We start from the raw sequence: 14,551 nt of genomic DNA, 5'->3' as shown, positions 1-14,551 counted from the left end.
ATTATGTGCGTTGTGATTGAAATTTATTAGCTGGATTTTATTTTTTTACGTTCAAATTTTATTTAAGTAAACTATATCTGCGATGTTGAGCGGCTACGCTAAGTTTGTAATACAAAAAAAAGTGCCCCTTTTATAGCGCCTGCTCGCGTCAAGGCAAGAAAAACATCCCAGTTTTCAATTAGTTTAGCGGCTACGCTAGGTTTGTGTAACATGGTTTGTGATTCAAAAGAAAGTGTCCCTTTTATACCGCCTGCTCGCGTCAAGGCAAGAAAAACATCCCAGTTTTCAATTAGTTTAGCGGCTACGCTAGGTTTGTGTAACATGGTTTGTGATTCAAAAAAAGTGTCCCTTTTATACCGCCTGCTCGCGTCAAGGCAAGAAAAACATCCCAGTTTTAAAATAGTTTAGCGGCTACGCTAGGTTTGTTGTAGTTTTATATATATATATATATATATATATCTCAAAAACCATGTTACACAAACCTAGCGTAGCCGCTAAACTAATTGAAAACTGGGATGTTTTTCTTGCCTTGACGCGAGCAGGCGGTATAAAAGGGACACTTTCTTTTGAATCACAAACCATGTTACACAAACCTAGCGTAGCCGCTAAACTAATTGAAAACTGGGATGTTTTTCTTGCATTGACGCGAGCAGGCGGTATAAAGGGGCATTTTCTTTTTCATCATAAACCATGTTACAAAAACTTAGCGTAGCCGCTCAACATCGCAGAAATAGTTTACTTAAATAAAATTTGAACGTAAAAAAATAAAATCCAGCTAATAAAATTCAATCACAACGCACACAATGCATGCATATTAGGTAAATACTAATTTGACGGAATTTTTTAATATTAAAAAAAAACGCCCGCGCGATTATGTTTCTAGCCACTTCTAGCCGTTCGTTTCGTCCCATAGTAACAGAAATACCAACAAAACAAAATGACGTTTGACAGTAAAGTTTGAAAATGGACGGTCTCGTTTCACAAAACGAAAGCTAATTTTAATTTTACGTAATTGAAATTTTTATTGCAATATTTTCCACCTCCCCGAAGGTTAAAAGTTGTGTCGTACAGTAATTAAGGTGAATCTAAAGGTTTTATCTAAAAAATATTCATAATAAGCGAGGCCAGCGCGATCGAAATTTTACCAAAGATCCTTTGCATGAAGCGGAATTCGAAAGCTTTACCAACATTTCCACGTCGTCAGTCACTCTCATCTACTTCGCTTTCTAAACGTAGGACACTTTCCGATCATCGTGCCGAATGCCCAGCTAAGCTGCTAATCCTTACATTCATCTTTTTATCTCTATTCTAATGCCTCTGTTGACTACGAAAAACCTCTGCCAAAAGCTCGCACAGATTTTAGAAATGCACACTAATTTTACCATCGAGTATTATATATCTTAAGTAACTGCCAAATATCTTAGTTCTTCTTTTACAACATCAAAAAAGGTATATTTGATTAATTTACCGGAATAGTAAAGCGATCTTTCAGTCCTGATTTTCCTGACCGGAGGGCCTTTTGTCAAATATTTGATGAGCGCCATGGCAGCATCCTTCCCTTTGTTCATTGCCATTCTGGAATCCTTTTGGAAGTTTACAACTTTTTAGCATTTATAATAGCGCGATTCAGTATTTATATACCTATTTAAAAAAAAAACACTTAAAATTTATAAAATCTAAAATAGTAGGGTGATATCGGACTTAGAAATAAAACTTGAACGTAACTGAATGTCAAGTTCAAAATTCGGTATTTGAATATTGTGAAATATATTTCAATGACAATAGGAATTAGGTAGGTACCTTTTTAAAGTTTTTATAAAAGAATCAAGAATTATGTAATTTTTAAAATGTTTTGTTTTATTTTATTGAATAATATACGTGCACTATATGTAGGATATTTGTATGTAGGATTTATCGGGACGTACCGATCGACAGATCTAAGCCAAAGTTTATTTGTTTGTGGGGTACGTCCTGATACATTCGTAGGTATAATAAATATAAACAAATTAAAACGGATTGTTGATTACCTCCAAAGGGCCACCGATGGGGGCCCAATCCAGGTCCAGGCAGCCATGTATTGTTGGGTTGGCACGGTAGGTTTCTTATGTGGTGACAAAAGTAGGTATTCTGAAAAATCGCCCCCGCTCGAGGAGAAATCATTTTTTACCCTCACGATAAATTAACGGGTCAATTTAAAAACGTCATCGATTTAAAATCATGACGATATATAGAATTTTCGTTGTATTGTAAAAATATTCGGTTTTTCATGAAAACATGTTCCGACATAATGATATATTCGTAATTTTCTAAGAGTTTATCAGGATTATATAACCTGTCAATTCATTCGTAAGACCTGCAATGCTGTCTTTAACCGAAATTACCAAAAATTTGAAGAGATTCTTAATACATTAGCAATAGTTGTTTCAATCAGCCAAATATTATTATTATTATTAGACTGTTGTGAAATCTGCATCTCATCGAATTTAAAGTACCAAACCAGTCAAAATATATTATTCTGCAACATTAATTCAGGGACTAACTACCACACATATTCACCTATTTCTTGCCTTCATACACTTGGAAACAATTCACCCCGGGCTATGGCTACGGATACGGCTATGGATACGGGCTATTCACGGGCTATGGGAAGTAGGATTTATAAAATAAAATACTTCGTGTCTATAAGTACATTAAAATTAATCTACTCATCTCTCGCCGAATCCACTGTCCGATATGGAATTACGTCTTGGAGACATTCATGTAAAACAAATATAAGCTATATACAAACGTCACAAAATTCCATTATTAAGTTATTAATCCATAAATACACAAATGCACACAGAAATAACATCAAAATAATGTACAAATCTTTTAATGTTTTATCTGTTAGTGGATTATTGTTGTATAATATCATAAGTAAACAAATTATCTCGTTTCCTAGTATAAGGAAATAGTCTACCATAAACATAACACAAGATTCACTCAAAATGATGGATTAGTGGTTCCGAAATGTACCAATAAGTACGGAGAAAGAACTCTAAACTACATTGTGCCCAAGATATCTAATAATCTACAAATGTCAATAAAAAATAATACCTTGTGTACCACTAAAGTCCAATAGAAAATGGCTATTGGACACAGATGATATGTACTGATGCCCTACTGAGGCCCTTGTATAGCTAATTGGAATTCACAATGGATACAAATGCACACAGAAGTAACATCAAAATAATGTACAAATCTTTTAATGTTTTATCTGTTAGTGGATTATTGTTGTATAATATCATAAGTAAAAAAATTATATCGTTTCCTTGTATAAGGAAATAGTCTACCATAAACATAACACAAGATTCACTCAAAATGATGGATTAGTGGTTCCGAAATGTACCAATAAGTACGGAGAAAGAACTCTAAACTACATTGTGCCCAAGATATCTAATAATCTACAAATGTCAATAAAAAATAATACCTTGTGTACCACTAAAGTCCAATAGAAAATGGCTATTGGACACGGATGATATGTACTGATGCCCTACTGAGGCCCTTGTATAGCTAATTGGAATTCACAATGGAACTTAAAAATATATAGTAAATTGTACCTACCGATGTATGCTAAATATGGATATTCTTTCGATGTGACTGTTTCAATTGTACTTGTCTGATATGTAACGCTTTTACTGCAACTATATTTTTATATTTTTATTTTTTCTATTCTGTTATATTAAGTTAACCGCGTTATATTAACTTAACCGTGTCATTGTGCGAAGTATTGTCTGTATGTACCTGCTGACAAACTGCAAAAGCAGTTTAGCAGGTTTAAATTTTAAAATAAATAAAAAAAAACAATATCTAACTAACTAACCATCACGCCGTTTCCCCGCAGGGGTAGGCAGAGAGGACGGACCGCCAAACAACTCGGTCTTGGCACACACTTCTTGCCTCATTCACATTCATAAATCGTCTCATACATACTCTTCTATGTATGAGACGATGTATGACAAGACTCGAGTATCTGATTCACTTGATCGTGCTATGTCTTCCTCGGGCGTCCCCGACTTCATATATTCTCCTTACACTTCTTTCTTCGCTCATTCGCTCTACATGACCAAACCATCTAAGCGTCCCTTTCTTAATCTTACTCATTACGCTTACATCAATCTTGCACTTTTTGCCAATCTTGCACATTCCTCACACGATCATATATGGTTTTACCACACACATACGCCTCAGGGATCTCATTTCAACAGCATTCAATCTACTTTCATCCTTTCTTTGCCAGTTCCATGCCTCACTTCCATACATCAGCGTAGGTACCAGCACTCCATTGTGGACTGCTAACTTCGCTTCTTTAGACAATTTTTTGTTGGCGACATATTTAATATAAGTTTCCTTGTATTTAAGAGATACCTGAATCATATTTTTATGTAGCATAATATTATTATTTGGAATCATCGCATAGCATCAAGCAAAGGCATATATTTTTACATTATTCTTATTGCTTACTGATAAATTATATATTATAAACTTAAGGGTATTATTATTTTTACGCCATCTGAAATTTAATAACTGGTATATGATTTTTATTTTTTCTTTTTTCTAATATTACATTTTAATAAATACGTTTAAATGCAACTTTATATCTACCATGTTCTATGTTCATTTTTTAAGTTTATTATTTTTATTTTTTGTTAGCTGAACGTAAAAAGACTCTTGTCTTTGTATCATGCAAAATATAGAATCTTGTAAAGCCTGTCAGGGCTTTTATAATCACTTAAATGTTGAATTGCAGTGTATCGTGGCGTAGTGTAGGGCAGGGGTGTCTTAATTGGTTTTTTCTTTAGTCATTGGTTCTTTTAGACTGACTAACAACACTTTGCCAATATTCAAAGGCCCAATCGTTGAGGGTTAAACATCCATTTTGGAATCGGATCGGAAGTTTTTTTAAGGGAATTAGATATTTAACCCTTCAAGCCTCGGAAAGACATTTCTAGCCACAAACATCGTATTCCATTAGAGGCTCTCAAGGACAGATCTGACCGGGGCGTCCATGCATTACAAAAGTATTTTTGTCTTTTTTTATAATGCGTAGATATGCGATTTGTTCGTCGTTTGAAATATAAATAACTATTCTTCTCAGTTTGTGTCAAAGGGTTTGATTACAAATTGGCGGGATGTTTTGATTTTCAACAGTTGAAAGTTAAAAAATTATTTATGTTCTTTTATTGTGTGAATGGCATAAAAAGTGATGCGATAGTTTTCTTATTAATTTTTCACTTGTAGCAATAACTTTGTGGGTATACATAATTATAGTAATTAAAATAAAATAACTTTGTTTGAATATCACTTTATTTTAATTTTTATTCTTATTAATTCCCTACACAAAAGCAATGCGTTTTCTAAATATTAAATTCTTTGAAAATTATGGATGTTTCGAGTAAAAATATACAGTTAGTTTTTTTGGTAACATTTTCATGTTTGAAATTATTTTTTTTAGATATATCAGCGTTTATTTCAAATACAAAAATTTCAAAGATAATTTTATCTGGTTTCTAAAAGGTATTTCTTTTAACGACAAATCGAAAAATAAGTAGCACATTTTAAATACCTCGGCATTCTGAAATTCCACGAAATTTTACCGTGTGGTTGGGACTTAAAAATATTTAAAAAAAAAAAGAGTTAATACGCACCATGTTTAGTCAAGGAGCTTTCATTTTAATTTCCAGATCGTTCCCATTTACGGAAAGTATTGCATATTGCAGTGCACTACCCCTGCATTGCCGCATACCTTCTAGAATAAACTATTACTCATATTATTCATAGAATACGTGAATGGTTTAAATAGTAAAACTCAGCTTCCGAATCGAATCTCGCGGAGTTGTCGTTTCTGTCAGCTTCCGGTACTGCCATTTCTGTGTGGGAGCCATCTTATCAGCATCCGGTAGCCATGACGCCCTCGTCCTGGCTCTGATTTAATTGGACTATTTTATTCTTTATTATTATTAGTGTTTAGCGTTTATCGCATTTTGGAACGCCGTTGTGGCGTACTTTCAATCTCTCCGTAGCACAGAGGACTGAATCGCAACATTAGCTGGTCAAATATATTTCTGGAAAAAAAGGAGTACCAATATTTTCTTATGCAAAGTCTCTCAACGTATCCCAATTGGGGATGCCATAGTCCCACTGATTCAAAACGGCTCAAAATATTAAAAAAGTTTTTGGTGTTCAAATTATTAATTATGATTTTTAACCATATAGAAGTTGTAATTATTTTTTCACGTAAAAATAAGTTTTTCACATACTTGAAACTATTTAGGAAAGTAGATATTTCTGCTGGCGAAAACCTTATTGTCGTTATTTTTGTTAATCCAAGGTCTCAAAAAGCCCTCGAATAAAAGGATTTGGGTCTGGGAACATTTGAATATAATATTATCGCAAAGTTTAACAATAAAATATATAAAAATAATAATATTGCAGCTTAACTTAATTTTGGTATTTTCATAATAATTATTTGTGGTATTTTTTATGGAATCAATAACTATTATAAATAAAATTTTCAGAATATAGGTAGATACTTTGAAAAAAAAATATGTGAACGGTTGTTTCGAAAAATGCACAAAATACGATCAACAGCCTGGGTATCTAGCACGGTCGATCGATAAAGGATTTTTAGATAATTTCGATAACTTGTCATTATTCTCGAGCACGACTGCAGATCGGTGCCAAACAAACAACAGTTCATGTCGACTAAATTAAGAACACTTAGTCGTTGTGTATGGTTGTTTTTTCGTTGGCGATCTGCAATCAAGCTCGGGAACGATAAAGAGGTACCCACTTTATCGATCTACCGCGCTAGATACTTACAATTTGGGAGGAGAGTTTGGGTACCGCCGCCCTGGGAACCATTTATTGGATAACAAAAACCTCTGCCATAGGTCACCCCAAGTAGTTCGCTACATTTAGTGATTTGGCAAGGGTGCCCGGCTTCATCGGGTGACGTGTGTTCAGGATGCGCCAGCCCACCAGCTGCGAGGTGTGCCGGATCGGGAAAGAGGCTGGTTTGGGGAGAATTATTGACCTCTCCAACTGATCTCTCTTGACCCATCGCCTTACGCCACAGCGGGAAGGATAGATCATACGTCCCGCATACCATTTTCCTTCCCAGAACTTCCTCGCCTTCTGTTCCGTAAAAATACCCTCCACACAACCTCCCGAAAGATGACATGTGTGGGATTAATGTAAAAAACGGAAACATTGATGAAGTGATAATCTGGTATTTATTTTTCAACATATTGTTATATTTCTAATATTTGACTAGCCTTCTATAAATGGATTTCAAAATTTCAACGTTTTTTTTACATATAAAAATATTTTTTCAAATAAGTTCCATGAAAATAAATAAAAACATAGTGATTTCGTAATATTTTTTTACATGTATTGTCGTGTAGAATCATCTCCCAAAATTCGTGCACTTTACCCCCGGACACCTTGCATACTGATTTTAACAAGTTTTAGCAATTGTGATTTTTTGGCCATCTAATGTAGCAATATGGACGACTGTGCACATATCTGATAGCAGTTACATTGTTTCCGTGTTGGAGTTTAAAAGGATGTAATATTGTTATGATACTCGCAAATATTGACACATAAAATAAAAGGTGAAATTATTAGGGCTGTCGGATACAAGATTTTTTTTTTAAATTTGTCGCGATGTTGTGAATTAGCTTTACTACTTGACTTTTCTCGAGCTTTAACACTATATTTTATTATCGCAGAACCGTGAAAAATCACAATAATAAAATGACAGAAAAAAAATTTAATAAAAATGTTACATCAACTACATTATCGCTCGTCTGAATTTTTCACACAAGCAGTTGCAATTTTGAAAGAGACTTAAATTCAAAACAAATTTGCGTTCATTGATTTAACACAGAACTAACTAACGCACGTAACAGAGAATCTAAATTAGTTAATTAGTTTGATGACGATTGATAATTTAAATATCTGGAAAAAATCATCTTGGTTTTTTAGCTAGGATATATGACAGATGCGAATTGAAAATCATTATATCGTCCAAATAGAAACAACTTCCATGACGCAAGGGCTCACCCTTCGATAGCAAGGAGGATGGGTGATTATCTAAGAGCAGGTTTTATTATCATAATATCAACACGAGTCATATTTGGTCCTCCCTTTCGTGTGTGGTGTAAGTTTGAGTTTTTCGGAAACACATGTGAAAATGCAGCGTTCTTGATTTAGAAACTTATTTATTATTATTTGACGGCCGGCGTGGTCTAGTGGTATACGCTTTCGACTACAGATCCGAAGGTCGCGGGTTCGAACCCGGCGTGCGCAAATAAATTTTATTTGATTAATTTGTGTTATTTCACAATTAATTCATTTAAAATAATATATAGTATATTTGCGGCACGTTCCAGAGTGGAAGATACTCTCAGTATCGCCCTGGTGTAAGACCACCATTCAGAATTGAAACGTTGCTTGAAATGGCTTTAGCCGTGTTTGGTGACCAGATCTGAATAGCCAGGTACTTCCCCACCTTCCTCTTCCCCATCTCCCTCCCCTCCCCAATACCCTCAGCCTCACAACATACCCCAATTGGGGATGCCATAGTCTCACTGGCTCCAGACGGGAGCAGTTGGGACTCTTGTGCGGTAATACTGTAAAAAAAAAAAAAAAAAAAAAAAGAATCCTTCCTAACAGCACACTTTAGCTATTCTGAGCTGCAGTGCATGCAAGGGATGACCATATAACTGAGTGACAAGTCGTTACTATCTAAGATTGATTGCACAATTTGTGTCCTACATTCTAGATGATAAAAATATAAAAATATGACGATTCTAGCACATTCGAGTACCACGTGTTCCACGTGGGTATGAATGAACTCCCACTCGGCAATTTGGCGCGATAAGCCAATGAACCAAATCACTTCCTGGCTCCCCAAATTCTTATCATTCACCCCAATTCTTCGCTAAAACTGCGATAGTTGTAAAAATATAATAAATGTAAGTTTTATTTTATATTTATTACGTAGCTGTTTTAATTAAATAACTAATTGTGCGAAGGCTGTGTGATAATTAAAATGAGATTGTATTAATTGTGTCAGAAAGGGCAATAGGTACCTCTTACTTACTACTGAGAGTGGGCTTGAACTATCTACAATTTTTATGTTGCTATGTGAAAAACCTAGCCTTTACAATTCATCACGACTTAATGAAGTAATACGGTATGGATATATCACTTAAAGGCAATAAGGTAATAATAGGTAAAAGGTATAAAGCTGAAGACGGGTTATTTGACAGAATTTGAGCGCCTTTGAGGTGTTTTTGCACAAAAACGGCGCTATACAAGTCATCCAAGTATTATTTATTATTAATTCATAAAATTTCAAAGTTACTTACAAGTTTTTTAGTTCTGTAAGGTTCTATTTGTGATGAGCGCGGCTCATAACCGGGGTTTCAAAATATTCGCACATTTCAGAACACCTTCGTAACCTTCACTGGCTCAAGTGCCCTGAAAGAATCCAGTACAAACTGTGCTGGATGGTGTTTAAATCCATCAATGAAATGGCCCCACCTTACATCTATGAACTATGCGTCCCGGAAAACACTGGTCTGAGGCAGGTAACTCTTAGATCAGCAACATCATCAGCTGTAGGCAGACTGATACTAGAACCTAAGCGCAAGCCAAATACTAAGTTTGGTGATCGCGCTTTCAGAGTATCTGGGTCGAAGGCTTGGAATAAACTCAAACTAAGATCCATAACAAGTCCTTAAATTAAATATACCATTCCTTAGAGAGAGTCCAGCTATATTCAATTTTCCAATTATGTCCTAAATCCTGTATCTAAATTTCGCTAATAAACAATTAGATAATGTTTTTTTTTTAATTTTTTTATTTTTTTTATTTTTTTTTATTCTAGATAAAAGAAAATTACATTTTCACTTATTTAACTAGAAATAACATATATATTACACATAAATATATTACACACCGATATTATTCACTTTCATTGTTTTGTTGATTGAGCATAAAACTGAACAATTTTTTTTTAAATGTACCTATACTTTTTTAATTTTTAATTTCGTCTGGGAGGCAATTATATATGTTGCTTCCCTCGTAACACTTAATGTTAATTAAGTGTTAATCTCAAGTGACCTACCAGGTAAGTATTGTACTGTATCCATACATAGTTAGTTACAAAATAGATCACTGTAGAAATGTATTATAAATTTGTACAGCGCCCTTGAGGTGATTTTGCACAAAAACAGCGCTATACAAGTAATCCAATTATTATTATTATTATTAAAGTGTGTCTAAAGGTATGACAGGTATTCGTGTATGAATGAGATGATTATGCCGATGTGTAAAAGGGCGTGTCGGCTGTGTATCTCATATTTTTAATCATTATCTTCCCGATAGTAAATCCAGTCCACAAGAGTACATTATTTTATTTTCCTTCAAATATAAATTTACGTGGTGATTGAGCTCAGAGTTTCAAACGGGCGATCACCACACTATTCAAGTTCTGTTATTATTTCATCGTGGGCCGGTTGTTTCACGGTACTAGGATAGCAACAGAACGTGACTAGAACTTTCACAGACTTGAATATTAATTTTGAAATTTGACAAATTGTTAAAATTCTATGAAACAAAACCGTCTCTATCAAAATCACAAAGAACAAAAAATGTGATGAATTAGCGGGATAATTTTTTTCTCCACGATACGATATAAATCTTTTCTACCTAATTGAAAAAATCACGAGGCACGTGTAATGTGAAGGAAATGTGTGTCCAGCGTTGTTATTTTTCTATAAATCACTTTTTATTGTTTTACGATGTGGGCAAAATTCCACGCGATTCCTCTTCAAATTCGATTTGATTCGAGGTATATATGCATTTATTTGCCGCTTGCTGTGGTGGTAGAGTAGCTGTATATTGATTGTCAGCTTATTCGTAACTAGGGAATGCTTATCCATATTATAATAAAATTAAATGTAATATAATGGGAACACCTCCTTCACATTACACGTACCTCGTGATTGACGAACAAAAATTTCAAAAAAATTAAATTTGATCATAGACATATGATATATTCATATGTCTGTGAATTTGATATAATTTAACTACATCGAAAATATATCCACTGAAAAAATAAAACGATAGAAGTATGTTGTGGGCGTGTTTATGTGATCGAATTAAGGTAAATTTTATTTTACTTCCGTTGAAATTGATGAAACACTTTCAAAAATTGAAATTCTTTCTCGAGGCTCATAAAAGTTATGCTATCTCACTTTATTTTACGGTGAGAAATATGGTTTAGTCAGTGTTAGAAAGAGATAATACCAGCTTTCAGCTTTTAGCTTGCATTAAAAAAATACCGTAAACGCTCCCAAAAATTAAATAACAATTCAATGAAACAACATTTAGTATTTGTAATATATTTGTCAAGGCTTTGCAAATTTTTTTATGAATATTTTTATATTTAACGAAAGAGTGATAATGAACTATTATTTTTATAATACATTTGTCTAATTAAATTTGTTTTTAGTTTCATGTGAAGTTTTTCATTAGAATACACTCATGTTTGAATTCCGATGAATGTTGTCAGTGCCCCTACATTGAGCGCTCTACTCAGATGAAGTACCCACCTCACTGTTGATCCATATCTCAAATGGAATTTTCATACTCAAATAATTGCAAACAAAATAAGAAAAACCATTCAATTTTTCAGAACCGTACAAAACTTTCTCTGCTTACGACACCTGAAAATGATTTATTTTGCAGTCTGCCAATCTCTTATTCAGTATGGTAACACAGCATGGGGAGGCGGCACTTCATCTGCACTAGACCCAATCATAAAGGCTCAGAAAACAATTTTAAAAATAATTCTTAGGCTACCTACAATTACAGACTCGAACCTAATCTTTAATATTATGTTTATTTTTCGGAATAACTTTATTGAGTAAAACCTCAAATTGTAATATGAATGTGTTTGATTTAATATTATGAATGTGTTTGATGTTCGGCAGCTATATGCAAAAAATATCCTAACTCATCTGTTCACAAATATACATAATTACTACGAAAAAAGTTCAAATACACGATATACTCGAAGCATCAACAAAAACTTACTACAAATACCGATAACGCATACTACTTTTGATCAATACTTTGCGACAAGACTCTACAATATTCTTCCAGACAATATAAAACAATGTGATTCACAAAAAATTTCAAAGACAATGTAAAAATTTGGATCAAAAATAAGAATATTGAAGTAACCACATTATTATTATTATTAATTTTTTAATTATTTTTTATTTTTAATAATATGTTTACATGGTACATAATTCATTTTACATCTTGGGTCTTTTTACTACTCTTCCATTGAAAGCATTTGCTTGTGTATGGAAGGGGAGTGTACATAAATGTTGTTGTTAGTTAGTACTTAAAATAATTCATTGTACATAAATGTATGTTTGCTGTAGTATTTTTTTTTATAGTAGTGAAGTATATTAATATAATAAATTTAAAAAAAGAAAGGAAGTTATGGAAAACTAAGGATATTTGTGAGATTAATTAAGTGACAGTAGTTTTTTTTTTCAGAATATTTTTAAAGTGTCTCTTGACAGAGAGCAGTATTCTGGTTTTATCATTAATGCTTCTGATTTCTTCTGGTAGACGATTGAAAAAAGTTCTTCCCTGGTAAGTATAATGATGTTGTGCAAAAGACGTATTTAGTTTTGGGCATAGAAAAACATGTCTAAGTCGCGTTCTGTTTTCATTTAAAAATTGATATTTATCTTTTTCTTTTATAATTTGGATTAATGAGTTTTTAATATATAGGTCTTTAAATGAATGTACTTGAAATTCTCCAAACAGGCGTTCTGTTGGGTAGTCAAAGGATTTTTTTAAATATAATTTTAATAATTGTTCTTTGTATAATATAATTGAGCGAATACATCTTAATACAAGTATAGGTATGTTCAAAGGTATTAAGAAGTAAGTTTAAAAATTCTGCCTCAACACAGGCTAGCCTATTGAGGCGGTATTTGAGAAACCTCAACTAACTGTAATTTTATTTTCTTTTTTACCTATTATCATATCATATAGTTTTTGTATTTTTCTGTTAATTTTATAACCTTAAAAAAAAGTTACAAATCAATGTACAATATACATCATAATATGGATTTTTAGTTGAAATGTGCCAACTTTCTTAAATATTATTATGGTTCTCATAGGAGACGTGCATTGCAAAATGTCCGAGGGTTTAGGGGTTAATTCAAGCAGGTGTAGTGTATATGCAAGAAATAATATTTAGCGTAAGATCAGGGTAAGTTACAATGGGTGGCCCGCTTTCCAGGTTAGTAGGTGATGCTTAAACCCCTTTTAATTAGTTACTTTAGTAATTTGCCGCTCCAGAGCTTGGTTGGGATAAGTCTCGAGTTTCCATTATGTCTGGCAGAGAAGAATCTTTGCATTGTGGAGGCGGCCTCTTCTCTTCTGCAACTGTTTTCTATACAAACATGTTATATATTGTGTTTAAAGTGCATACATTCAGTCTTATGGATAAATCTTGGACTTTGTCAAGAAGGGGTGGATAACCATTTATGGATTTGCGCTAAGCAATCGACATTAATCGAATGTTGCAAGACCCTGAGCAGAAAATTAAATTTGCTATAGTAAGGTAACGGTCTGCAGCCCAGTTCAGTGTGGATTTTTTCTGTGCAGCGTTCGGTATATTATGTTGATTGCTTACCGATCCTTGGGTCTGCTCAAGCAGTAAAAATAATCGAAAGATGAGTTCTGCCAATACGAAAATTGAAAGCATTTCTATATGAACTTGTCAAATAGCATCGTAATTTTTATCACGAGGCACCTATGTATATTGCTTTTAATATATCCGTATGACTATCAAAAAAAATTACTTCTTTATGTCCGATAGCACGGTGGGCTGGTCTAAATAAATCGGACTGGCCAATTTCGAGTCTTAAAGTGAGTCTCTTTTCCTCACAAATTTAAGATAGGCAATTTACATCACGGAACTCTCATGTTGCTTCTTAACTCTTAAAAAACTGCATATTGGATATAGGCTTCATTTTGTTAAAGTGATAAAGCGAGTTCGAGGCTATGGGTGTCAATAATATCCACTAACCCGAATTGGATAAAATATTGCTCAGCAAATGAAAACAATTAACACTTAAAATTTTGCCATTCATTTTGATTTCCCTAAACAAAGGTTTTATATTTACAATCCGCATTCACAAAGTTCCCCAAAAAATTATCAACTCTTTAAAATTTTTTTTTTTTGAATCTCTGAAGCAAAAAATATAAACCTATCTTTCTTTCAAGTTTACAAATATATCGCATGCTTTTAAAATAGTTCAGTAATGATAAATTAAGTCATTTTTAGAATATGATGCTTGTTGTAAACATATATGAAATTTTCATAAACATAAATAATTATGGTGATTTATTTTTGTAGTATTATGCCGTGTTATGCTACTTCCTTCTTTAGCCAACGTTTAGGGCG

Source organism: Hesperophylax consimilis, chromosome 16 (assembly GCF_061612785.1).
Source record: "Hesperophylax consimilis isolate HC1 chromosome 16, BYU_Hcon_1.0, whole genome shotgun sequence".
NCBI lineage: Eukaryota > Metazoa > Arthropoda > Insecta > Trichoptera > Limnephilidae > Hesperophylax > Hesperophylax consimilis.
Note: the sequence above shows the minus strand (reverse complement) of the source record.